Below are 26,733 nucleotides of genomic sequence, written 5' to 3' on the forward strand. Positions count from 1 at the left end.
TATAATTTTACTTTTTATACTTAATGAGTTACTTAACCTACAAAGTATACCAACTTTTTTAGCCATTTTTTTTTAGTTATTTATTTAAAGTTTGGACCATTGTAGCATTACAGAAATTCCTAATGTAATTATATAATCTGTTTGAACTTTGAAATTTAATTTACAATCCAAATAGACATAGACATAATATTTACGAAGACATCATTATTTTCTTGTGTTTGGAAAAATACAAGAAAAATTCCAATGTTGTTTTCCGTTTTACACGACAGGCAATTAGAGAATTTAAGTATTTTTCTCAAATATATGTCAAATTGTTATACCCAATTATATATAATTGAAAATATGTTACAGATTAGATCACCTAGTTCCCAATTTTATTGATCGCGTGCCAGAAAACTACTAACTATACAAGAACTCAAACTTAAAATATACAAAAAAAGCCTATGAATTCAATTGGGATTAAAAGATACGGCATTTTTTAAATGCTTTGATAATAAATCAAAAAGAAATATATTTATTTCCATAAATACATACGTATTTATAATTATAACATCTGGCTATTTTTTTTGCATCTTAGTTGTTTTACTATCGAAATTAATTGAAATTTTTTTATAATATTTCGATAGTTTAGTGATAATAATAAATATATTTTTATCTACAAAACTATGCCGAAATTCAGTTAAACTTTTATGAAGACACAACTTCAGTTACACACATTTTAGATAAAATTAGTGAAGTTGGTTTATGATTCGATTTAAAGAATTCGAATTATGCTACATATGTGTATATATGTGCTTCCAAAAGTATTTTTGGAAGCACATATACAAAATATTTGACCAATTTGAAAAGTGTCACCTTGGGGCAATTTATTATAGCTCCTTTAGTATAAAAAAACATATGCGATGTATAGCAATAATAATAAATATAAAAAAAATTCAGTCCGATTCGTTGATAGTGGTTTGGGAGATAATTGGATCCAAAAACGTATAAAAAGAGCACACCTATGTACATAGGAGTATGTATATGGAGAGGTACCATTTCCCGTCAACTTAATAATTTCAAAAAAAATTACGTCATATCGATAAGCATTTCAGTAACCGATACCAAGTGTCAGTTTGATAGGACTAACGGTGTTAAAAAAACCCCAAAATATACTGATACACATACTAACAAATAGACACACAAACACACACATTTTTTTCTAGATCATGAAAACCGAACAGATCAAAACAGAGTTCCAATTTTCACATGATTACAAGACATCATCTATTGTGTTATTACTTCATCTATTTCATAGATAAGGGAAAAATAAAGTAAAAGAATAGTTGGATGACTTTCAAGTGAGGGGGCTTATGCTAGCAATGGATACAATGGTATTTAATTATAATATACTAGTGGCCTGTGTGCACATAATTATGCACTCCATTTGATCGGCCGACATAAACAAAAGAATAAATTAAAAATACGATGTTTTTTTTGAAAAAAATTAATTAAATTAAAAATATTACGAAAATTCACACGCAGCTCACACGGAGCACGTGGGCACACATTAGGCTATTATTATATACGATTCACGCCTTCTCTACATGCACACGCATATTCGACACATCGTAAAATTTGTGGTGTAAAATGGTTATTTTACAATAATCAATACAAAATTCACATGATCATATTACATATGTTATGTATGTATATGTATATCCACCAATATGATTCGAAAATTCAATCGTCAATTTGGAAAACTGTTTCCATTTTAATCGCGTGGCAGTCGGACCGCGAAAATTCACTCTTTGACCGCAAATAATTGGTTCGACGGTCTACCGGGTGAGTATAAAAACGTTACGCGCGAAAACCGCACGTAGAGACCCCCGAAATTCACCACGTTTTTACCCACGCTTTTCCTCCTATTTCTCTCTTTCTCTTTCTCTCGCCATTCGTTCGTTTTTCCGGAGCCTCGGGAAACTTTGTTGTTTCGGAGAATCTCAGACGAACTGATGGAGGGGTTGGTCTGGGGGTGGGCAGTGATCGCCAAGGGTGACCGGTGATCCGTAAAAAGGCGGCTTCGCCGACTGAATGCCTAATGAAATAGCTGGAAATTCACGAGAAATTACTTTCGAATGAATGTCGATTTGTACACGCAAAGCCCACACTTATACTATACAACTTTTGTCCGCAGATATAAACTTTATACTTACAAGACTGTCATAAAAGTATTCAATTCATATATGTAAATATGTAAGAAAATTTTAAGGCCAGATTGTATTTTATAAATATATTTGGTTCAGAATACTTAAATATATAATTTCGAAAGAGACTTTGTATGTAAGATTTGGGTGGGAGAATCCGTGACATTAAATTTAATAAAAAACAAATGAATATTCAAATAAATTTAATAAAATAAAACTATTTAAAAGAAGTAAATACAATGATTACTATTAGATAAGTCATTTTTAAGCGGTTTATATTACAAATGCTGAATGAAGCCGGGTAAAACTACTAATAATAAATAAGAGTATATATACAAATGTATCATTAATGGTCCGTTTATTTTATACAACTCTGCGCGTCAACAGCTCGGCACAACACTGCACGGAAAAACTATTATATTCATACTATACAGCATGTTCGTACTTGTTTTGGACGAGTGTAAGCCAAAATCGATTTACAGATACATTACATAGTGCGACAATACGGCTCAATATTGCTGGCGTCGTATCGTCGCGTCAATATTGTCACAATATGATGATTCCGAAAATATGAATATGCAAACGGCAGCACTTTGTGTAGTTACTACGGGTTCACCCACCACTATGACGTCACGTCATGCGTGAATATTTCCATAGTGACCAAAGAAAACTGATTCTGCTTGATACGTTTCGGTGACATGTACTGATGTATAATATTAATAGATTGTACCGGTTGCTGCTGTTTCGAATACGTCACTAGCACATTAGGGCACATGTGAATGTGTTCATATATGTAGAATGTATTAAATAATATTTTTTGTACTGCTATTGACGTGCAATTGTCGACTTGAGCTGTAATGTTATAAACGAGCCTCTATTTGTACCTTGCAATAAAAAAATAGTTCAAAATTTACGATTTACTCAAAGAATTCAAACAAAAAATGAATAAACATTTGCCCGGTGACCAATTAGTGAAAACTTTTCTTAATGAGTTTCTTTTCGCTTTTAATTGAGAATTCGTAACCTGGAAATACATTTTCATTGGAAAGGTTTTGGCTTGAGTAAAATTTTTCCCGAGAAAATGAAGAACGACAAACAGAGATAGAAACAGAATGAGAGAGAACGTGAAAGCGAAAAAGAAAGATGGCCTGTTAATTAAATTTCTTTGCACGGGGAATTAAATGTCTTGATTTGGAAAATTTCCACAATTCACCTTATTATTTTCATTAAAGGTCTTTTGTGAGGCCTTTTGATTACACCGAATACATATCAATATTTTTATTTAAATTAAATTTCCTCCGAAATTATTTGCCCAACATGAAAGCGCGGGATTTTATTAGATAAGTATAATTTTGTACCGGCGAATTGTCGTTTATGCGAATATTATTACGTAGCAATTAAACAAAAGCCTCTTGTAATTCACAATAATGTTTAGCCGCATGAATATGTATGTGTAATTTATCGGCACAGGACTTGCACCTGAGACCTACCTACCTGGCACAATAATGGGATTATAAATGCCTCGTAATAATCTGCGCAATTTCTACATGTACACATTCATTTTAAACACAATATTACATATAATATTATACATACAACACAAATACATGTGGACAAATATCATACAAGTGCTTCATACGCAAGGCGAGGTAAAAAAATTGACCGCTTTTTAAATGAAATGACTAAATTAATTTATGTTTACACAACAGACTGAAAATATTAAAAGCCAGTGTATAAGCTAACCCACAATTATTATTTTAAACATGTCATTTTTATTTTTAAATCATCTACATAGTTTATTTTATAGTATGTAGGTACACGCTAGGGTACAAAAACCGACTTATCCGATTTTCGGTTATATGTACCTTAAAATATGTACATATGTATGTATGGGTAAAAAAACAATTCAAACACTGACATACTTAACAAAATGTAATCCGATAAAAGTTGTATATTTATGTACATATTTCATCCATTTAAAACATCTCCATTGAAGTGCTTGTATTTTTGTGTTAAATATTCCATCTTTAAAACAATGCTTTAAAATAATATTATATTTCAATGGCCAAATCCACAATATTTCGGAGATCTTGAAACTGGAGGGGTCTGTTAGGCCTGACGGTGTGCCCCCTGACGTATTAAAGGTATGCTGTAATTCGCTCTTAGAACCTCTTCAGTTTATTTTTAACCTTATTCTTGGTTCTGATAATTATCCTGAAAAGTGGAAATTATCTAGAGTCATTCCTATTCATAAAAGTGACTCTAAAAATGAGGTTGAAAATTATAGACCTATTGCTATCATCTCGGCTATTACCAAAGTTTTTATAAGTATATCCCATATCTATGTACTATATTCAATGCTTTTCTTTTTAATTTATATCATTGTTGTTATTAATTTTTGGGTACTTTTTTTTGTATCGATGTTTTTTTTATGTTAGAGTGGTTTGTTTATATTTTTAAAATAAATTAAATGATTTCAAACTCCAGTACGATATTTTAAAATATATTTTAATTTTAATGAACACGACTATTTTAAGGGTTGATCATTTAAAACTTTATTTTCATGATTGGAAAATCGGAAATCAAATATTATGCTCATTCAATATGCATAGTAAAAAAGAAACACGCGGCCGTAGTCGAAATATGTTTCGGATATTTGAGAAAGCCTATATAATATGAACGCAATGAACCACTGTTCGAAGAAGAGTACATACATATCTTCAAAAGTGACGTATGTACTATTTAAAAATATATTCATAATATGTTCAAAATATGTAAACATCTTCGTATGAGATCAATCAGGGTTTCTCAATTAAATCAATATTGTTTTATTAAAAAAATAATTTAGTGTTAAAACCGAGGTTTTTAGAACTAAAAAGCCGATTCTCGACTGTTAGAAATTCATCAAAACAATTTGGTTTTAAAAATTAGCAACGTGCTAGTACATACATACATATATGCATCATTACTGCCAAATAGTGATTTCATTTTTATAATTTAATTTAAATACCCTTCAGTTTTCATTCAATTGATACATATACTGTAGGGAAAGTTATAAAATATGTGCTGCTATTCACTTTCACGTCAAATATGTACACGGGAGAAATGTCACATCTTCAACACTCCTTATTTCTTGATATAAAAAAAAATATATTTTGTTTCCTGACTTGAAAATCGTAAAGTTGACGATCGACAACAAAAGGACCACCGCACAGATGTAAGTATTCCAATTCCAAAATACCATATACAAATATCGGAGCAGAGAGGCCGTGTGTAAAAGGCAATATCGGGCACACGTACACATATCCTTAGTACCAAAAAGTCGCTTAGGAACAATGGTGCAAACAGAGGAATTCCAATTCTTTTGTCTCGTCGATTACACATACGCCGAAAAGGTATTACGACATACCTGCTGTTTTGAGATAAAACTTAATAGGAAATTTGTTCTTAGATTTTTAAAATACGGCGATATCTATATATCTAGATAGTATCCGTTTATCAGTGTGTCAAATTGTGATTTTTTTTTGTATGTTTTATTAGGCTATGAAAGCTTTACGGTTGTTACTCGAGTTCGTATATAAATTTTATTCAGACAATGCTGTTTCGTTTGCAAAGAAATTTCCGTTTATTTTTATTGTGTATATTATTTTTGAACATAGCTTTTGCCAGTGTGAAGGGGGGCATTAGAATACAAATGGTAATACGGTAGATATTACCGCATTTCAACGCCAGTCTCGTTATTATATAAACATATACATATATACAATTTTTTCTCCTCTCTTCTCTGTCGTAACTTTCTTCGCTTTCGCGCTCAGGATGTTGTTTGAATATCTACTGTTTTGTTTTATTCATGACTTTTTTTTATCCTTTGGCGTCGGGCGTCGAAAGTCAAAACCGACAAGGAAACCTACCATTCGAAATGATATTATTTTTCATATTTCCTCCTAGGGGTGAAAACTTATAGGTCGTTTTTTTTTTGAGCGCCAAACCGGAAATTTAACATACAACCAACGGAAATGTGTTGATCGATAACGTGTTCAATGACGCAAAACATAAGACAATTTTTTATTTCTTATCCCAGAAAAAATTGCTTTAAATTTCACGTGAATTTTCCTAAACAAAAAATAGGGACGGGGCAGAAATATGAACCATCGTAAAAAAGCGGAAATTGATGAAATGACAAAAAGTTTGACTCGAAATATCATATTTTTGAATAAACACGGTAAACGTCACAACAATTTAAATATGAGAATTCAATCTACAAAAAAATTCGCAGCGAATTTTCCCGATGGTGTTTAAAAAATAAAATAAAACGGTTACTATTGAAATAAAACGTAATTATAGACCGTCAAATATTATTTATGTATCGAATATGCATTCAAGATTAAATCATTTTTCAGGATATTAAAAGAGTAATACATGGTACATATATGTATATAATATGAGCTTTTCTAAAATCAGTAATATTTTATAGTACGATTCAATTGCATATTATTCATAAAAATATACGTAATTACCAGTAAACTAGAAATAAACATCCTTTTATATTCAAATGAATAATATTACTTTAAAATAAGACCTTTAAAAAATTAAATTTCAAAAGCATGAAATAGTCCAATTTTTTACACATATATTAAAAATTAAAACGAACGAAAATTATAATTTAAAAATTTATATATGATTCAAAAGAGTATATAAATTCGAAGAGAAATAAAAAACACGGATAACGTAAAAAATACGGACCTATAGCGGAGGTACTATTTGTTAACAGTTAACCAAATTACAAAAAAATTACACAAACCATTACGATTTTTCAAGGGGATTCGGATTAATAGTATTCAAGCTATTTTCAAAATACACCAAAATCTTTATCGGATACAAATCATTCAAAATTTATCACAAACACAATACTTCGTATATCAAAAACGAACACAATAAACCATCATAAACTCAACAATAAGAGTAAACAAACATACAAAATAACGCTCAAATAATTTATACAAAATTTTCAAACATACGGGCTCATAATAGATTCGAAAGATAGATATAGCAGTAGCAATATATCAACAGTTTTCTCACCTTAGGCAACCCGCCGTCATTATTCGATTTTTATTTATGAGAGAGCGAGATCGCGCAAACGTTCACTCATAAATCATGTATTTGAAAATGAAAAAACGACCCACATACTCATATAATGTACATACATATGTAGATATATGTAGGTAGAGATCTACCCCGAATCGACCACCATCCACCCACCCACCCCCTCGTTTTTACTCATATGCAGGCGAAAGGATTAGCCGCGTTGCACCAACGACTAGATCGATATTCATACATACATATATACACATAATATTATTTTATATTGAATCGACAGATTTACGAGTTTTATTTCTATGAATCCGATCGGCTGGATTATTATTGCTTGTGGGGGTTGATTTATTATCCATTCTCTCCCCCTCTCAGCATTTACAATAGTTAGTTTGACCCGAAAAATAATTAATTAATTTAGCGTTGCGTTCAATTCATCGTCTGGTTACAAAACCAACCTCTCTTTCGTTCATTAAATTGTCATTTTGTTATTTCACTAACAGTACTATTTATTTGAATGAAATATAATTTTAAAATAGTATATTTAATTTTCACTATATAAGCCGTGATATTTAAAAGTGGAGTAAGTCCAAATTTCAGCTCCAAAAAAACTATTTCTGTTTGACTTTATTCACAAATTGCTATCACTTATTTTATTAGATATGTTAAGATCTCGGAAAAGCTAAGTAAACGTATAATAGGCCACCAGTATTTTTAAATATGGTTAAACACAAAGCATAATCATTTAATATACTTTAAAAACTTATACAAATAACAAAATAAATAATACATTCAAGACAGCAATAATAAAATAATAAAAATATATTTAATGTATTGCAAAATATGTCTCAAAATTAATAAAAGTAGACTTGTGCTACTTTCAAATATAACAGCTAATATGTGGTCTACCAATATATGTATGTATGTATATACATATTATACATACATCTGCTCTATTTGCAGGAAAAAATAGTAAATGCAATTAAAAAGTTAATTTTATTATATTTAATTTTTTAATTAAAATATTCAACTTTATACACATACCAATATTAAAAAAAAATGTGCGTAATAAATAAATAATTAAATTTTAACCAAGCACCAACGAACGAATTCGTTTGATTTTTAATTTCTACAAAATTTTCCACAATTTCAAAACGAACTAAGCATCTGACGTCTGAATATATACAAATATGTAGGTACATATATTTGTTCTGAATTTTTTCCCATTTGCACCAAAAACCGTATAGCATATTATAGGAGACATTCGCTTCGATCGTTTGATTGATGGGTTAATATCGGAAAATGCTTAGCGCGCACTTAATAAGGATTCAGAGATACGTCACAATTCTACAGATACCACCGAGAGATCCTCACAGCCTGATCCCAGAGAGAGTATGGGGTTAGATACGTGATGTATGTTGCCAATTATGGTGCGTAAAAGGATGAGGGGAAAAGTTGAAAATATCCGACCATCACACAAACCCGCCGGGGAAAACTCAACAGAAATATACACGATAAACTTTCGATACTTTAATACACAACGACGTGTGAGGAGTTTTGGGAACTGATGACAACGATTCCTAACGACTTTCTAAACCAGAGACTGAGGCGACGTATTTTCCATTTGCTTACGCCGTCTAAGAGATTTACCGGATCATCGAGAAGGATACGAAGCGCGCGCGCACTTCTACATACAAGTTACACTATGTTTCCTTCAAAGTCTAATCTCTTATATCCTAACCTGATGCAAATTGTTGGCCATCCCTGTTCTAATATAACTGTATGGGCTTATAACTGTATATACGTTTATGTGTGTGTAGTATTGAACGTCCATAAAATTGGTTGCCCGGGGCCATCTCGTATCCAATTTTTCGCCGAACGGGAAATAAAACCTTTTACCCCCTGGCTTCAACCTCCGATCCCCCATATCGATCCCCAATCCCGTCTCTCGGCCTGCTCTTATTGCTTTTGTCAGATCAGGACTGCTCTCGCCGCGTAAATATTTCATCTGAATGTGCGCTGAAGGTCGTACGTTTGGAGTATAACACTATTTAAAAAAAATAATCGCACCATTTAAGTCTGTCTTCCTTTATGCCAGTAATATAGGTATGTCTTGGGAATGTATAGTGTCAGTGAAAGTATAGCATTATACAGCGAATGTAAAACCCTCGGGATTCACACTTGAAGATATTCAGAAAGCAGATAAAAAGAACACAATACTCATATGAAGATAATCATTTCTTGTACATATGTACATAACGGGTAGATATGTATATGTACATATAAAATGCTAGAACATGACCACAAGGTTTTCATTATTGATTGAATGTCTTGAAAAAACAGTGACTTTTTTAAGTTAGGGTAAAATAAACAAACAATTTAATAATTTCAAATGTGTTCGTCGCCTGCGTTTTTCCGATAATTGTATCATTACTGTAATTTAATATCATTACTGTAATTTATGATATTAAATTACAGTAATGATATTAAATCATTACTGTAATTTAATTTCATTATTAAGTGTTTATTTAAAACTGAAACATTCATTTATCGAAACACAACGAGAAACGGGAACGAGAATGGGAACGGAAACAGGAACGGGAATGGGAACGGGAATTGCATGCGCTATTGTGGCATTGCAACGCATGCCGGGTTCAGCTAGTTATAGGTATATATAAATCCAATATATAAATCCATAACAACGATTTTTTTCTAAAACCACCCTTTCAAAGTCAAGGAGTACTAAGTTAGTTGCTATTTAATGTTTATAATTTTATTTTCTTTCATAGGACATGAACACTAGAGTGACGAGTGCACAGATACAATGCAATCAATCAATACAGTCAATATACATAAGCATTTTATACAATACGAATTCATACAAACATCCACAGTGGAGAATTTTTTGCAGAATTTTATAATCAAATTGGAAAATTTTATAATCAAATAATATCTCACATTTAATTAATTCCAAATTGAACTACGGTTCATACATATTCTATATCAAAAAAATATTATTTGAATACAAACACCGTAACAAATTATTTCGCTAGAATTGAAAAGGAATCATAAAATTTAAATTAAATTTCTACACAACATACGACCCCTTGACATTGACATATTCCTATAACATATTACACACCCACCATTATTTTATATATAAAGACGGTAATCTGTGTGTGTATGTGTGTGTCCTAACGATAACCGAACATAATAAATGAATCGATAAAAAGCCTAAATTTTGTATAAATCAATTCCGTCGAGACTTGTGGTGGTGTCGAACCAGTGATCTAAAAATAGCCTCATATATGTAGGTCTAAACTGAGCTTAACTGTCACTAACACCACGCCAAATTCTTCAATTCGCGTTTTTTTAAACATTAATTGAAAATTCGTTCTTGCCATATAAAAATAAGTAGTTATAATAATTTTATTTATCGAGGTTTTGAACCATATTTTTTGTTTTCATATAAAACAATTAAATATATATTTTTAATGGAAATTATTGAAATAAATTTATATTTTAAGGATATTTGAAAAATAAAATTAATTCCAGAACGCGGTGTAAAACTTAGCCCCTCGCGCCCAGAGCAATGTACACTGACCATTACGATCCCGATTTAAAAAATGCTCTTAATAACGTTAATATTCAATAATCGTACAGAACGTATATGAAACCAATAACAGCCGAGTATTCGGTGCATAGTCGCGTATCTTCGGTAGTTGTTAGAAGTGGTCGGCAGCTCGAGTGAATCGATTTCAATTTGATTTAATATTTGATTTCAGCATTGGAAATAGGGGGCGTACCACTTCGTAATTCGTAATTTTTAATTCGTGTATCAATTCCTTTCCGAAACCACCCGTTTCGATTTAGATTTGAAGTAGCCTAGGGGCGACCGCCTAAGGGCGGCAGCCGTTTATGGGTGGTGGCAGCCGCAAGGGCGCGGGGGTGCGGCGGCCGGGGTGTTTCAGTTCCGAATCCCGATTACTGTTCCAATTCCGGATCCCGATTTCTTTTTCAGTTCTAGATCCTGATTCCTTTTTCATTTCCGGTTTCGAATTCCTTTTTGTTTCGTATACGGACTCCATTTTCAGTTCCGGATACCGATCCCTATTTCAGTTCCGATTCCCGATTTTTGTTTTAGTTCCGCTTCCGATTAATTATTACTATACGTATTGTAACTTTATTTTAAATCATATATCAATTTGTTTTTGAAGCCACCCGTTGAAAATTCAACGGGCATAAAACTAGTATACCTATAAAGTCAGATGGAGAAATAAACTACATGAACAGGAATCGAAACTCCATTAATAAACCATCATACGCATAGTATCATAAATAGGTGCATACATACTTACATACATCTCAAAGGTTTTGTACGCAGTCGTAGTAATATCCGTTGTGGTGAAATGCTGCCAAAAACTTTTCCAATAAACTCAGAAGTCAAATTGACAGTAAAGTCACACAAATTCCCCAGCACAAAAACACACGCACACACTCAAAAAGCATACAAACACAAGTACGAGAAGCCATTTATCAAAAAACCGGGAGGCGAATATGTTTATCGGATATACCTAAACCTGTCCGAGAATACATCGATGGGATGAGCGAGTCGAGGAAAAACTCACAGAGACAGCCATAAACCAGACGAGAGACCTAGGGAAAAATCTCGCAAACTGGAAAAGTTCCATGTGGATGAGGAAACACTCGTTGGGAAAACTACGTCGAGCGCTAATGCCGAGATTTGGACGAAGTTTCTAATAAACAACAACACGCACGCTCTTCCCAACCGGAAGTAAGGAGAATGCCCGCACATGTGTATGTTTTGATTTGGCAATAAATAAATCGTAAAGCGTGATTTATCATCGCGGTTTTTTTCCTGAACGATGTGAGACAGATTTATCACGTCTAGTGTGCTGCGCAGCTGGAAAATGGGACATTTTTCCTTGTTTTTGGCGGCGGATCAATCACAAAGCCCGTAATAAATAATAAATAGCGTAAAAGGCGACTTTACTGCCTGCTCAATACGACTATCCAGAGGAAGAAATAAAATATGAGCGCCCATCTGTCTCCGGGAAAACTCCTCTTGCTCGACAGCTTTTTTTTTTATTGCCGTCAATATTATGCACGACTGTAAAATATATGATAGGCTCACAAACGGAATATTAATTCAAGACGAAAATATAATTTTTTTTATTATTTATTGTTTATATATTAAAGAAAAATATGTCTTCACACGCATCGTACACGCTCGTATTAAAATTTTATATCGAAAAAATAAAAAAAGCTTTATGATTTTATCTGATTTTTTTTACTCAATGCATGAGTACGAAAAAAAAATATTTTGATTTAAAATTTTATATAATACAAATATTTTATAGTGTTCACATGTGAATGCGTTCATGTAGAAGGATTGTAGCTGCAAGCTAAAATATATATTCATCATTATCAACTACTGGATGACGTGCTTTCGAATTTCATTCAACTGGGCATTGTATACATATGGACAATATTTATTTATTTATTTTATTAATTGAAAAATCAACAGACAGGATGTACAGAGATAGGTATAAAAAACACAAAAAGTAAATAAATAATATATGTAACACCCGAGTCCAATAATAGATTTTTACAAAAATGAAAAAGATAAATATAAGGAAAACAAATTAAAAAGTAAAGAATAAAGGCATGACAAAATATGTAGTACATTGCATAATTAAACTATAGTATTAAAATAATTGGAAAAGGTTATAAGATAGAATATAAGAAGAAATTGAAATTTACAAATATAAAAAACAAATGAAAAAGGTAAATACAAAATAAACAAATGAAATGGAAAGGAATGAAAGCTATAATATGATTAAATAGCACATTACATAACTAAACTAAAGTATAAAAATAATGGAAATATTGGAAAAATAGAATAGAAGAAAAAATGAATCAATCGGTCAAGATTCTCTTGATGTTAGACCTGAATTGATGTAGGGAAATACCAAACAGATCAACCTCATTCAGCTCTCCGTTAAACATACGATAAACGCGCTGCAGATAAAAATATTTTTGGGAATTAGTATTGAAAGGATCAAGTGAAAAGAGTGCAACGCGTCTAGGGTATCGAACTGGGATTTTGAAATTAACCTTATTCAGTAAATCAGAACAATCAAGGAAACCATTTATGAGCTTAAAGAAGAATATAGCATCAGAATGTCGTCGCCTGACAGAAAGATTGTTAAAAGAAAGGATTTTTAAAATGTCGGAAACAGTAGAATGGGTATAGGTAGGAAAAAGGTAGCGTAAGGATTTAATAAATTTAAGTTGAACTTTCTCAATACAATTAATATGGGATAAATAAAAAGGTGACCAGATAATTGAGGCAAATTCAAGGTGAGACCTTACAAAGGAAAAATAAAGTAATTTTAGTACGTAAGGATCATTAAAGGGTTTTGTTGAGCGGAGTAGGAATCCAAGAGATTTAAATGCTTTGTTGGTAATAAAAGAAATATGTTCAGAGAAATCTAGTTTATCATTGAGTATTACACCAAGATCCTTAATAGAAGATGACGTGTTAAGGATTGAATGATTTAATTGATATTGATTAGTAATAATTGACTTATTTCTAGTGAAATTTAAAATAGAGCATTTTTCTAGATTAATAAAAAGATCATTATTTAAACAATATATAGAGAATCTATCTAGATCTTCTTGTATCTTATGACAATCGTCTATGGTGTATATAGGTTTGTAAATTTTTAAATCATCAGCGTAAAGAAGTATAAAGGAATGTTTGAAGATGTATGAGATATCATTAATATAGAGTAAAAAGAATAAGGGACCTAAATGCGACCCTTGTGGGACACCGGAAGGAATATGTCTAAGTGATGATCTAAAACCATTGAGAATTATGATTTGGTGACGATTTAGTATATACGAAGAGATCCAACGAAATAAATTTCCTCGGATTCCGAGGGACCAAAGTTTATTGAGTAAAAGGTTGTGATTGATTTTATCAAAAGCTTTAGAGAAATCCGTATAAACGACGTCTATTTGGATTCGTTTGTCCATATAAGATGTGAGAGTACTAGTGAAATTAAGCAGGTTAGTCTCTACCGATCTCCCCTTAAAAAAACCATGTTGTTCAGGTATAATGTAGTTTTTGAAATTGGAGAAAAGGAAATTATAGATAATTTTTTCAAAGATTTTACTAATGACAGATAGTTTAGATATAGGACGGTAATTCTCAATAAGATTCTTATCACCTTTTTTAAAAATAGGGGTGATGTAAGATAATTTCCAATAGTCAGGAAATTTACCGTTCGACATAGAAAGATTGAAAAGGATTGTTATGGGAAGAGATAATGGGACAGCACATTTAACAAGGAAAAAAGAAGGCAAACCATCACAACCCGCACCAAGATTAACATTGAGAGAGTTGATGTGACTGAGTACAGTAGATAAGTCAAAATGAAAAGTAGATAAGTTACAAGAAGAAGTATCTGTATTAGAGATAGAAAGGTTAATGGTAGAATCACTATTGAAAGTGGAGTCAAAATAGTCAGCAAAAATGGTACAGATTTCAGAACCATGTGAAGCCGACTTATTTCCATAATACATTACGGAAGGATATGAAGAGGAGGTATTTTTTTTTGAATTTATATATGACCAAAATGATTTGGGATTAGTTTTAATATTATTTTGAATAAGAGAAATATAATTTCTAAAGCAGATTAAAGAATATTTTTTAATTCGAGCTCTTAATAGTGAAAAACTTTGATAATCTAAGGGATTTGAATAAATTTTAAATTTTTTATGGAATTTGTTTTTTTCTTTTATTATTTTAATAAGAGACGATGTAAACCAAGGGGGATATTTGGTACGTTTAGATTTAAGAGTAAAAGGGACGTGGCATTCAATAATATTTTGTAAGGTATCGTAAAATTTTTTACAAGCTAAATCAATATTTAAATTGGACAAAAGTGAATTCCAATTGATATCGCTTAAAATTGGAATAATTGTAGCATAGTCAGCTTTTCTAAAGAGGAAAGTTTTATTATAATTATAATTCAAGGGTGAAGATTTGTTGTAAATTATTGAGATGCAAAAGGATAAATGATGAGGAATCTTCATGGATTAGCGTAGAGTCAGCACGAGAAATATATAAGGGGAAACTACTAATAGCTAGGTCAAGAATACGATTATTAGTATTTGACAAATAATTGTATTGATAAAGTTTATTATAAGATAAGAATTGAGTAAAGGAAAGGGAAGAAAAATTAATACAATTGGAAGGAAATAGATGCAGATTTGAGTGTATTTTGTCCAATCAATAGTGGGAAGATTGTAATCACCGAGTAAAATGAATCGATCCTCTGGATAATTGGTTATTAGATCAGATACTTTATTTAAATGGGTAACTAATAGAGTTTGGTGAGAATTACCAGGAGGAATATAGACAGTACAGATATTTAGTTTAAAAAATTTAGTGGTAATAGTAATCCAAAGGTCTTCTGTGGAAGTTAACCAATTATTTTGAATGACAGAGGGTAGATTATTTTTCACAGCTATGATTACACCACCACCAAATATTTGGTTATGAAGAGAATAATCTCTGTCACGTCGAAACACCTGATATCTGGCATCAAAAAACTCACTATTATTGAATGAGTCATTTAGCCAAGTTTCTGATAGACAGATAATATCATAATTATTAACTAATACATTTTGAAGAAAAGAGTCAGATTTAGTTCGGAGACCTCTGACATTTTGATAATAAATGACAAGACGATTAGAAGACATTGTAAAAAAGGAAGTAGATAGAGCACGTAGTGATATAAATATAAATATCCATATGCATAAATGAAAATAGATATATGCATATAAACATACACATAACTGCATACACAGATAAAGATATGGAATTATTAAGCAAACCATCCTTGGTGATACCAGTTGAAATACAAAGGTATACATGGACACAAATATAAAAATGAACTCGTACCTTTTTTAGTTTATGAGTAAAATATATGTAAATAGCATAGTTATATAGTAATAATAAAAATAATAAATTATATAGCCATACGTACATAATTGTTTGCACATACATTATAATATGTGATGCAGACCAGTAGACAATAAATGCATAGATAATTATTAGGTTATTAAAATTTAATATTGCACTTAGTCATTTGATTTTGCAAAGATCTGATTCTTTTGAGATTTGTATGATATTGGAGCTCGCACTTTTTCTAATCATGATCTTGCAATCTTTAACCCACAAGTAGGCGTAGTTATATTCAGTTTTCAATTGGCGTGCTCGCTTCAATAATAATTTATTCGTTGGTGTAAGGTGATCCGTGACGTATAGGGTGGTGGGCGGGCCTGGAATATTGATGTCGTTGGTGGTGATGCCGCGGCGGGCGCGCACGGCCGCCATCAGCAGCTCCTTACGACGGCGCTGAGTGAACCGTACGACCACTGATGACGTGCGCACACTCACATCGCTGTTGCCCTCTCGCTGTTGCTGTTGCTGTTGCTGTGAACCTGCAACGCCCTGGGACGGGTACGGCCGCACACGGTGTATGGTGTCAATATCTGTGTCGCACAATTTGTGACCCACGACAGCACATAAGTCATATAATATAGACACTAGATTTTCACCCTTTTTCATAGGTATGCCGGATATTTCTACATTGTTTTTTCTAGAGAATTGATCTTGCAGATTGTTTTCTTGTTTCAGTTCAACAATAGTATTTTGCGCCTCAATTAAACCTTTATTTACATCAGAAAAGCAGGAAATTTTCTTACAATATGTACGATATGTATATACATACATACATATGTACATATTGTCACGTTCTAAAAGTAGTTTTTATTTTTAAAAACTACTTGATAAGATGATGATGATTCATTCAACTCCTAATCAAGATTTCTTTATTATATTTTAAAAAAACGTTACACTTTATTTTTATCAATAGTATATTTGAACTACACTTTTATAACGATGAACTTTTAGAGATGCGTAGAACTGTTTAACTATTTAACTGGTTAACTTCACTGATTGTTAAGAGCTTGGACTTACGCCGATTGAATCGGTGGAGTCTGGTGTTTTGACTGTAAAGCACTCGTTCAAAGAGTTGATGTTCTGACTAACTATACAGAGTCTGGTGAACTGACTATATGGAGTCTTGTTTCCCAGGCGCGGTCTTTATATTAGATATTTTATCGATTATTAACCAATGTCTGGCATTCCTATATTATCTGGAATATCTTATTACAGGGTTTTTTATGGTTTTTGTGATTTTGTTATATGAAAAGTCAAATTTAGACTGTGGGAACTGTGCAAGGTACATATGTAAACTATATTTTAAATCCAATCACAGTGTGCTATTGATTTGAATTTGTCGAATTGATAAATTTTAATATTTACAACTACAATAAAATTGTATTTCATTATATTATTATTATTTTGAAAAAAAAATACAGATTAACTTACAATTAACCCTAAAAGTTCAATAAAAATGTGTATTGAAAATTTATTTACGATCATATCCTTAAATGAAATAATCCTAGCTTAAAAGCTTTCCAACAAAGACATGTGTGGACAGGTCGTTGGAATAAGATGCGTCCATAGCGGTATTCAATTTGATGCAGAGTTGAGTGGTACATTTATGGTCAGGTTATATATCCTGGTTTATAGTCAAACGCGAGGAAAAACGTCGAAAGAGGAAACCTATTGAAACGAGAAACCGGCGGCGCAAGCTTTTCCAATGCTGCAAGTGAAATTGGAATTTATACGGTTGACGTGCTTTGTATACGCGTACTTTGTGCATACATATATATGTACACATATCTACTGCCAAACCAAATTCTTGTTCCAACTTTTCAAATCCGAAAACGCAAATTTGAAAAGAGCCTTTTATGCCGCTGTCTTTCCGATCAAACTGATGTCAAACGGAATATATTTTTATACATTTTTAATTAAAAATGTTAGATAATTGAAAACTGAACATATTTACTTTGAATCTTATAAAATATGAAAGGGCTGTATTTATTTCGTCGGTAACTTTGTCTGATCTGAGTTGGTTATATTATCAGTCACTGACTGCTTGACTAATTGCTTTTCGTCAAAAGATACTTTTAATAATAATAAAATCTGTTTATTGACCGTTTATTTTTATTTATAAACATATGTATTTATAATACACTTATATGAAATATAAGGATGCACATATTATCGTAATGATATGCAGTGTAAAAGGAGTCTAAAGTATAATGATGACCATATCGAGTAAAATGGCAAAGTTTGAAAACGATGAAAGCAAGGTGATATAAGCTTATAAAAATTATCAATAATTGAAATACGAACAGAAATATCTATAATTTTTTATTCGAATGCGTCATTAAATTCAATTAAAACTTTTCAATCATTTCCTCAATCTGCATTATAACTTTTAAAAATATAAATATCTCGATCTGAATATAAACGATTCGAATGTTTACCGTATACATTAAGGTTTCTCCACTTTGAGTGTCTGAAAATTAGTTGAACCAAACTATATAAAAATTTAATATAGTTTGGTTCAACAGTTAAGGCTGGACACCAGCGCCCTGTCCATACAAACATATTTCACTTCTCTCTTACTTATTTTTATAGGAGCTAGGAGCTAAAATCACCTCTTTTTTACGCCCACGAAAAGAGTCCAGCGTGCTTTTTTAACGGTTGATTTTTAAAAAAAATACGAGCACTCAAACATAGAAAATATCTTTCTCATACCGATGATGAAATTTATTTTTAAATTGATCCAGTTTCGCAGGAGAACACTGGAAAATACGAAACCTTGATTAAGTCGATTCAAAATACGTATTATTTGGTCGAAGCGCAACTGTCGCATTCACTCAATATATATATATATATATATATATATATATATATTGAGTGAATGCGACAGTTGCGCTTCGACCAAATAATATATATATATATATATATATATATATATATATATATATATATATATATATATATATATATATATATATATATATATATATATATATATATATATATATATATATATATATATATATATATATATATATATATATATATATATATATATATATATATATATATATATATACTATATATATATATTTATATATATATATATATATATATATATATATATATATATATATATATATATATATATATATACATATATATATATATATATATATATATATATATATATATATATATATATATATATATATATATATATATATATATATATATATATATATATATATATATATATATATATATATATATATATATATATATATATATATATTCTATAGAAGGATTCCAAGTGAAACGCAGATTAAGTCAGAACTATGTATTTATTAACACATGCTTCGGGCTTGTTCTCCAACAAGTGACCATAACAACACGCATCCGGTCTCTCCCATGCATACCACACACACTTTATCCCAGCTTGACCAACCATACCTACGGCTCGTTTAAAAATCATTCATACATATATATATATATATATATATATATATATATATATATATATATATATATATATATATATATATATATATATATATATTGATATACATATATTATCGCATTCACTCAATATATATATCGAAGAAAGGAATGGCAACAAAATTAAGGTTTCGGGTATAGAGCCCTCTTAAGTAAAGACTCCGAATATTATATTTTCCAAAATTCCATAAATATACATCTGAAATAAAAAATATAAAGGATACTCAATGAAAAACTATTATAAGTCGTTTAAATTTATGTGGCACCCCAAAGGCAAAAGGTTGATAGGAGACTTTTACATTTTTAGAATACGCATTTTTTTCGGTCATGAATGTGAGTTTAGGGGCTAAGACACGTTTTGACAACACGCGGGACCTCGAGGGTCTCAAAACACGTGACGGGCAAGATAAACTATGGACCAGCTCAAGATAAAAGTACAGCTAGCGACTCTTCAATCGTGCATCATCTTTAAACATTTTGTGGCAGTTGTATGTATGTGACCTGATTTCATAAACATTAAAAACAAACAAAAAAAGTATGAAATGAAAAATAAAACGAAAAAGGTGAGCTTCCGTAAAAAGAGCGTCCGTTTGCCCGGACGTTGTGAAAAATTCAATTCAATACCGACGAATATTTTCGTTTCGCCCTCATCAATATTAATATATAACATGTACATATATAGTATGTTCACAAATGCGAAATCAATTTCAAACGTTTGTATCTATATTAGTCATGAAAATGTTTTTTTTAAACCATTAATACGCATGCCTCATAAAAATATATTAAATTGCGTTATGAGAAAACTCATAAGAATACATTTTTTTTCAAGTTTTAAATGTGAGTTATAGAATGTGCTTTGTAAAAAAATTTTACGCGGTGTCGTTTTTCTCACTTTTGGGCACGCAGTGTTTTAAATAATAATATATTACTAAAGTACACGTTTTAATAACTTGAACTAAAAAAAGACTTTAATATTTATGACTGAAAGTTAAAAAATTATTTATCGCGTTTTATTTCATTAAGGTCCGGTGTTGAATTAATTTCATTATAATTCAGATTAATTAAAAGCTATTAATTAAAAGTTGGCGAAATTACGATAAATATATAATGATTATAATATAATAAACATTCAAGTATACTAAAACTATTCATAAATAGTAATACTATTCATAAAATGGAACACTTAACTGTTGACGTATTTAAGTATTATTTAACTAAAATATATACGATTGAATTTATAATATCAAAACAAATATAGCCTATTTGCATTATTATAGCAATTATCCTATTTATTTTAAATCATATATCTCATTTTGATAGTATAAAACAATGAATACAACATATTATCCCAATTTATGATTTTTGATACAAATTAATAATCCCATAAAAAGACATCCAAAAATTTATTATAAAATATCTGGTTCAAATTCAACTTAATTCACTATTACCTAGAATAAAATTCGGCTGAAGTTTTGCAATCGGAAAGCGGGAGAGAACTGTTGACGGAAAAAAACAAAAAAAAAACATAAAGAATAGATCAAGATCAATTTTTCACGCGCATATTTCACTCTTTTGTGAGACGTATTCAATTCGCGTACAAAACGTATACAGGTGAAAGGGAGGGGGGGGGGAGTAAAGCGAGCCCAAAAGTGAAGGGGTAACCTTTTCCGAAATATTAATATTTTTGGTGCGAAGTGTGAAATTTTTTCGCATATATCATCAAAGCCACTCCAGATTTATGCAAATCGGCCGATCCGCTTCGGAGAGTTTTGACAGAGGAAAGTTTTCAATTTTTTCCCTTATCGGTCGGGAAAACTACCCCTCCTCCTTCTTCTTTACTCCACCTTGCATTCAACGGGGGGATTCAGGGAGGTGGGGGACTATGGGAACTTATGATCGTCGAGCCGTCGTAAATACTTCAAAATATTCTTGGACGATCGGGGTTTTACGGCGAACGAGAGGGGAATTGTTTCCAGATTGCGAATTTGCCCTCCCAGTCTATCCTCTTTCCCTTATTCCACAGCATCTTTTCGCCCTTCGCGTCAAAAGTTATATATCGTAACCCGAAAGTATGACGAACAAAGAAAGATGCCGAAAGAAATTTTAACTCCCATATTCTCGTATGATAATTTGAGTATTGAGTGAATATTGAATTTCGAGTGAATTATTTACACGTACATGCATATGTAACTTAGCTAAAGTGTATCAAGTGTAATCATAAATAAATATTTAAATAAATCATTTTATGTAACTTTTTAGTGATGCCTACATATATTTAAGCATGAATGTTGACAATTGGGTGATTTGTGAATAATTTCTAATATAAATTCCCTGTGGAAATTCCGTATAACTCCATACCGAACGACCCAAAATATCCTTTGACGCGTGAAAATAGAAACAAAGAGTAAAAGCTTTGCAATAATGTGTAATAAAAAAAAATGAAATAACATTTTCCAACAAAGGGTTGAAACCGTGCCCGGGGGGTAATAATTTTTCATTAAACGGTGACTTATTTCATTTTGACACACACGGTTTTAATTAATTTATCCGTGCGTAACGAGAACGAAAGGAAGAGAACGCGAGAGAACGGTCACGGGATATCCGGGAAATTTCAGCACCAAAAAGAAAACATTAACAGTTTAATCCATTTGGAGACGACCAAAATTGGAGGCATTCATCAAATACGACTTAAATTTGACTGGGCATATTTTCCGACCAACCGGAAGTTGAGTCAATAAAACGAGGAATGTTTATTCTACGGTAGATAACGGGCTCGAATATACCGAAGAGTATAAATCTCTCATCTATACCATCTCGCCTTTTCTTCCCGAGATCTCTCCTGGTTTTATGACTCCATTCGGCCATCGCCTTTTCCGTTCTCCGATCCGGCATTTGATTTTTCCGTGCCGACGCGCGCTTTCTCTCTCTCTGTCTCTCCTAGCTCCCGGCAAAATGGACTATAAACAAAAAATATATATACACCAAGTTCCAACCGTAACAGTGAAGGGGTTAACGGAGGAAAAATATCAAAAATGCGAAGCTAGGGCGCGATACGGTCCCGTTAACAGGTGAGTTAGTGTAATGATTCCCGGGAAATTTACCCACTCTTGCGATTTCATACACTATCGTCGTCTCTTAGAAGGTGAGTGTTTTCCAAGGCTTTTGGTCCCCATTGTCATATTGGGATTTTTATCCAATATTATAATTCAAGCACTGTAGTAGATGGGGTTTACAAAAATGAACATATATGTACATACATATGTACAAATTTACAAATACATATTTTTTAAAGATTTTTTTGTATTTTCAATAAAACTTTAATTACTCATTTAATCATGAATTATTTAAACATAATTTAAATATTTAGTTAATATCTCCATACAAAATTAATCAATTTTTATTATAAATGAAGCACAAACAAAATATATGAAATAGATAATGATATTAACAACAAAAATAAAATGAAATTTTAAAATAGAAAATGATCAGTAGATCAATAGTTATAAAAATAGATATAAGATGTATTGTGAACATAATTTTAATCATTAGAACTGTGATTATCAATCAATTGTGAACAAAATTCTATCAAATCTAATCAAAATATATAAATAAGTAGATAATTACGCGAGCATCGAATCGATTTTTTTTTACCCAACATCATAATAATAGACGATAGCGTACTTAAACTTTATTAAACCTTGGTAAAAAAAAACTTAAATACAATGTTGGATAGAGTTGGTATCGCATTCTCTTCTTCCTTTTGATAGAAACTGCACGTAAGTTTGGTCGATAGCGCTAAGTTTTAATATACAGTATATTATAACGAGATTATTTTACAACTAGAACTTATTATAAAGCCGACAAACAATATAATATTACACTTTTAAATAACATAATGAATAAATACTATGTCATTAAATATATTACACATGTACAAACGTAGGTAGACACCAAAGGATCCTAAGCTTTTTGTGTCACGCCCCTTAAATGTCTCGAAAATTTCCATGAACCATACATACCTATAATAATTATATAGCTCACCAAGTTCTAAAAATAGATGAAGATCATAAGCCATTAATACAGCCATCATAAGCCAACATAAGTCATCAATACAGCCTCACCGTCTCTTATAGTTGTTTCATCCATCTGTATTGAGAATTTTCTTGTTCTCAAATTTTCAATAAGTTGTGTTTCTATGTTCCACACTTAGTCATCTCATCTATTCTATTACTAATAGTATTGTTACTCAGTGGTATTTCTTCGACATTATGTAAAAAACTGATATCTATAACTCGTTAAAGTAAATCCTGTCCTACAATGTAGTATGTATTTTTCCGGATACCTATAAGATTAAAAATATCATAACTACATATGTATGTATGTAACTTCAAGAGTACGATTTCGTGCAGAGAAAAATAAATTTGTTGATCTTTTTTTCAATTTTAACAATTGCAGTATCATAAATTAATTTCTGCAAATGGAATTCATAACAAATATCGTTGATTTGCTCATTGACCCTCCAAAACATTAAATTTGGACCCCCGGTAGGGATGGATGCCCCACATTTGGAAACTCTGATATACACGTATGTATATTACAGATTAAAATGATTGTTGTTATCATTTTACGAAAGCGAAAAATACTAATAAAATATGACTTATATTGATACAGCGAAATATTTAGTTTATCGACTCTTTATAAGCCGATCCTTATTTTTGACCCAACATTTCTAATTCCCCAACATAGGGCCACGAATTCAATACAGGCTTTGGTCCACTTTTGCGCTTATCTTACACAGCGAGTTGCTCGAACGATACGGTTGAAAAAAGGAAACGATCAAAAATGACACGTACAAAAATATATGGACCACGTCCTGTGCCGAATTACCACCATCTGAACGGGGGAAATAACCGTGTGAGCTCATAAGTACGGGTTTCGCCCGGAAAAAGGTGTCATAACTTAAGCGATGTAAAAAATATACAGGAAGTCTCGATAAAAACGACCCAGGGAGTGAAACGCCGGAAGCGAGAAATCCTTCGTATCTAAATCTTGCTGGAAAATTTATAATATCGATTGTTTTAAATGCATCATACGGATGGTTTTCCCTTGAGTTCTTGCGGAAATTGGCCTAATGTTTGATTTACACTTTTCTCGGACGTCTGTGTAGTTGAATGTGGGTCAAAACTGTGCCGGAGGGTGTGCTTTTAGCGGAAAAACCCTCAGCTCTAACGCTCTATAAACGTGACCTCTTATTTATGGGATTCTACGGTTGCATTTCCCACCATGCGCTTTTCCGATAACGAATAACGGGATGGGGAAAATCCCACATTATGTGTTTAATATATCACATTCATAAATCTTCTGCGTAATTCCATCCGTTTTGGTGGATTGATGATTGGTTTTATTTTAATGCGAGTAGGCAATACATGTACTAGAGTGAGTAGCCAATGTGACGAAAAATGTGTAATTTTTTTTTTAAATCGTCATCCATAAAAAATATATATATTTATATGAAATTGTATAGTGTTTTAAATTTATTGAATATAATTTATATATTTTTTTAAATGAAATATACATGTACATACATACATACATAAGTATGCAATAAAAATCTTTCCACTTTTTAGCAGAATAGCCCATGGAAAAATTAAAAGCATATGTACATACGTAAATAATATATTAATCCATACAGGATTAATATATTATAGTACCACCAAAATTGTATATAGAAAAATGAAAAGCAGCTTGCCTCTCATCTTGAATAATTTGACGTCGTCAGCAAAAAAGAGACATAATGCATTGGATAAAACTCTTAATTTATAAGAATGGTAAATAGTAAGGGGCCTAAAGTGACTCCCAGAGTTACACCAGATCGTGTAAAAAATGGAGGAAATTAAAAAAGACCACATCCAACAAATTGTTTCCTATCACTAAGATAAGAAGCAAAGAGTTTAACAAGTCGTGGCGAAAATCCCACTTATTAAAATTTAAATATCTATTTCATCATCATTGATATCCACCCAAAAGAAAAAAGGATTCGACTCTTCTATCAAGGATATATGTACATATGTTAGTACAATTTACAATCAAACATACATACTTTTATATATTTAATTAATACTAAATTCAACAACATAATTGATACAAAAATCAACTGAAAAGATTAAAGAATTATATCATATTTTAAAATTTAAACCACTTTGAAAATTTTTAACGTTCATACTTAAAAAAAAGAGTATACACGCAAACTCATAAAATGTGATTTTATAATCTAATATTAAATACGGTAAAATTTTCAATACTCCGAGTGGCCTCTTAAATATAGTCGGACATTAAATATAAAATATAATACTTGGACCAATTAATTTTAATATCGCAACATAAAATAAAATAACTTCCCATGGGTTTGCTCAGGTTGCACGAAATTCGCAACCGCCTCTTTAGCTCAGCGGCAGAGCACTGGTCTTGTAAACCAGGGGTCGTGAGTTCGATCCTCACAGGAGGCAATAGCGCACTTTCTATGGTCGCCATAGTTAGATCATTCGTTTTTTTTTATTATTTTTTATTTAATTACAGTATTTAAGTGTATACTTTTGATGATAGATTTCGCGGTGGCGCGAGACAAAAGGTCGCAAACATTAACCGAAAAAGACTCGGAATTTAAAAACGTTTAGCTTCATGAAAACTTGACTCGGGACTTTGCATAAATATTTATGGCGCTGGTGAAATTCAAAAGCATTCGTCTGATGGGCTCTCTTACGTACAATGTACATTATATGTATAATACATAATGGAAGCCCGAGAGCCGAAACAGAATTAAAATTTGCATTCAACTTCGTTTTCGTAATATCTTCGTTGGGCGCAATCTGAACAGCAAGTCGTGCAACGTTATCACTCATTTTG

General features: G+C 31.4%; 1 protein-coding gene and 1 non-coding gene across 2 annotated transcripts in view; one reads left to right on the forward strand and one right to left on the reverse strand.

Moving 5' to 3' along the window:
- Nucleotides 1-26,733, reverse strand: part of LOC143910463 (cell adhesion molecule Dscam2-like) — a 239,810-nt gene that overhangs the window by 164,523 nt on the left and 48,554 nt on the right. The window lies entirely within an intron of this gene.
- TRNAT-UGU (transfer RNA threonine (anticodon UGU)) lies at nt 26,265-26,336 on the forward strand. Its single transcript has one exon. It is a non-coding gene; the product is annotated as a tRNA-Thr (tRNA).

The sequence above is a fragment of the Arctopsyche grandis genome, chromosome 4 (assembly GCF_051622035.1).
Source record: "Arctopsyche grandis isolate Sample6627 chromosome 4, ASM5162203v2, whole genome shotgun sequence".
In the NCBI taxonomy this organism is placed as follows: domain Eukaryota; kingdom Metazoa; phylum Arthropoda; class Insecta; order Trichoptera; family Hydropsychidae; genus Arctopsyche; species Arctopsyche grandis.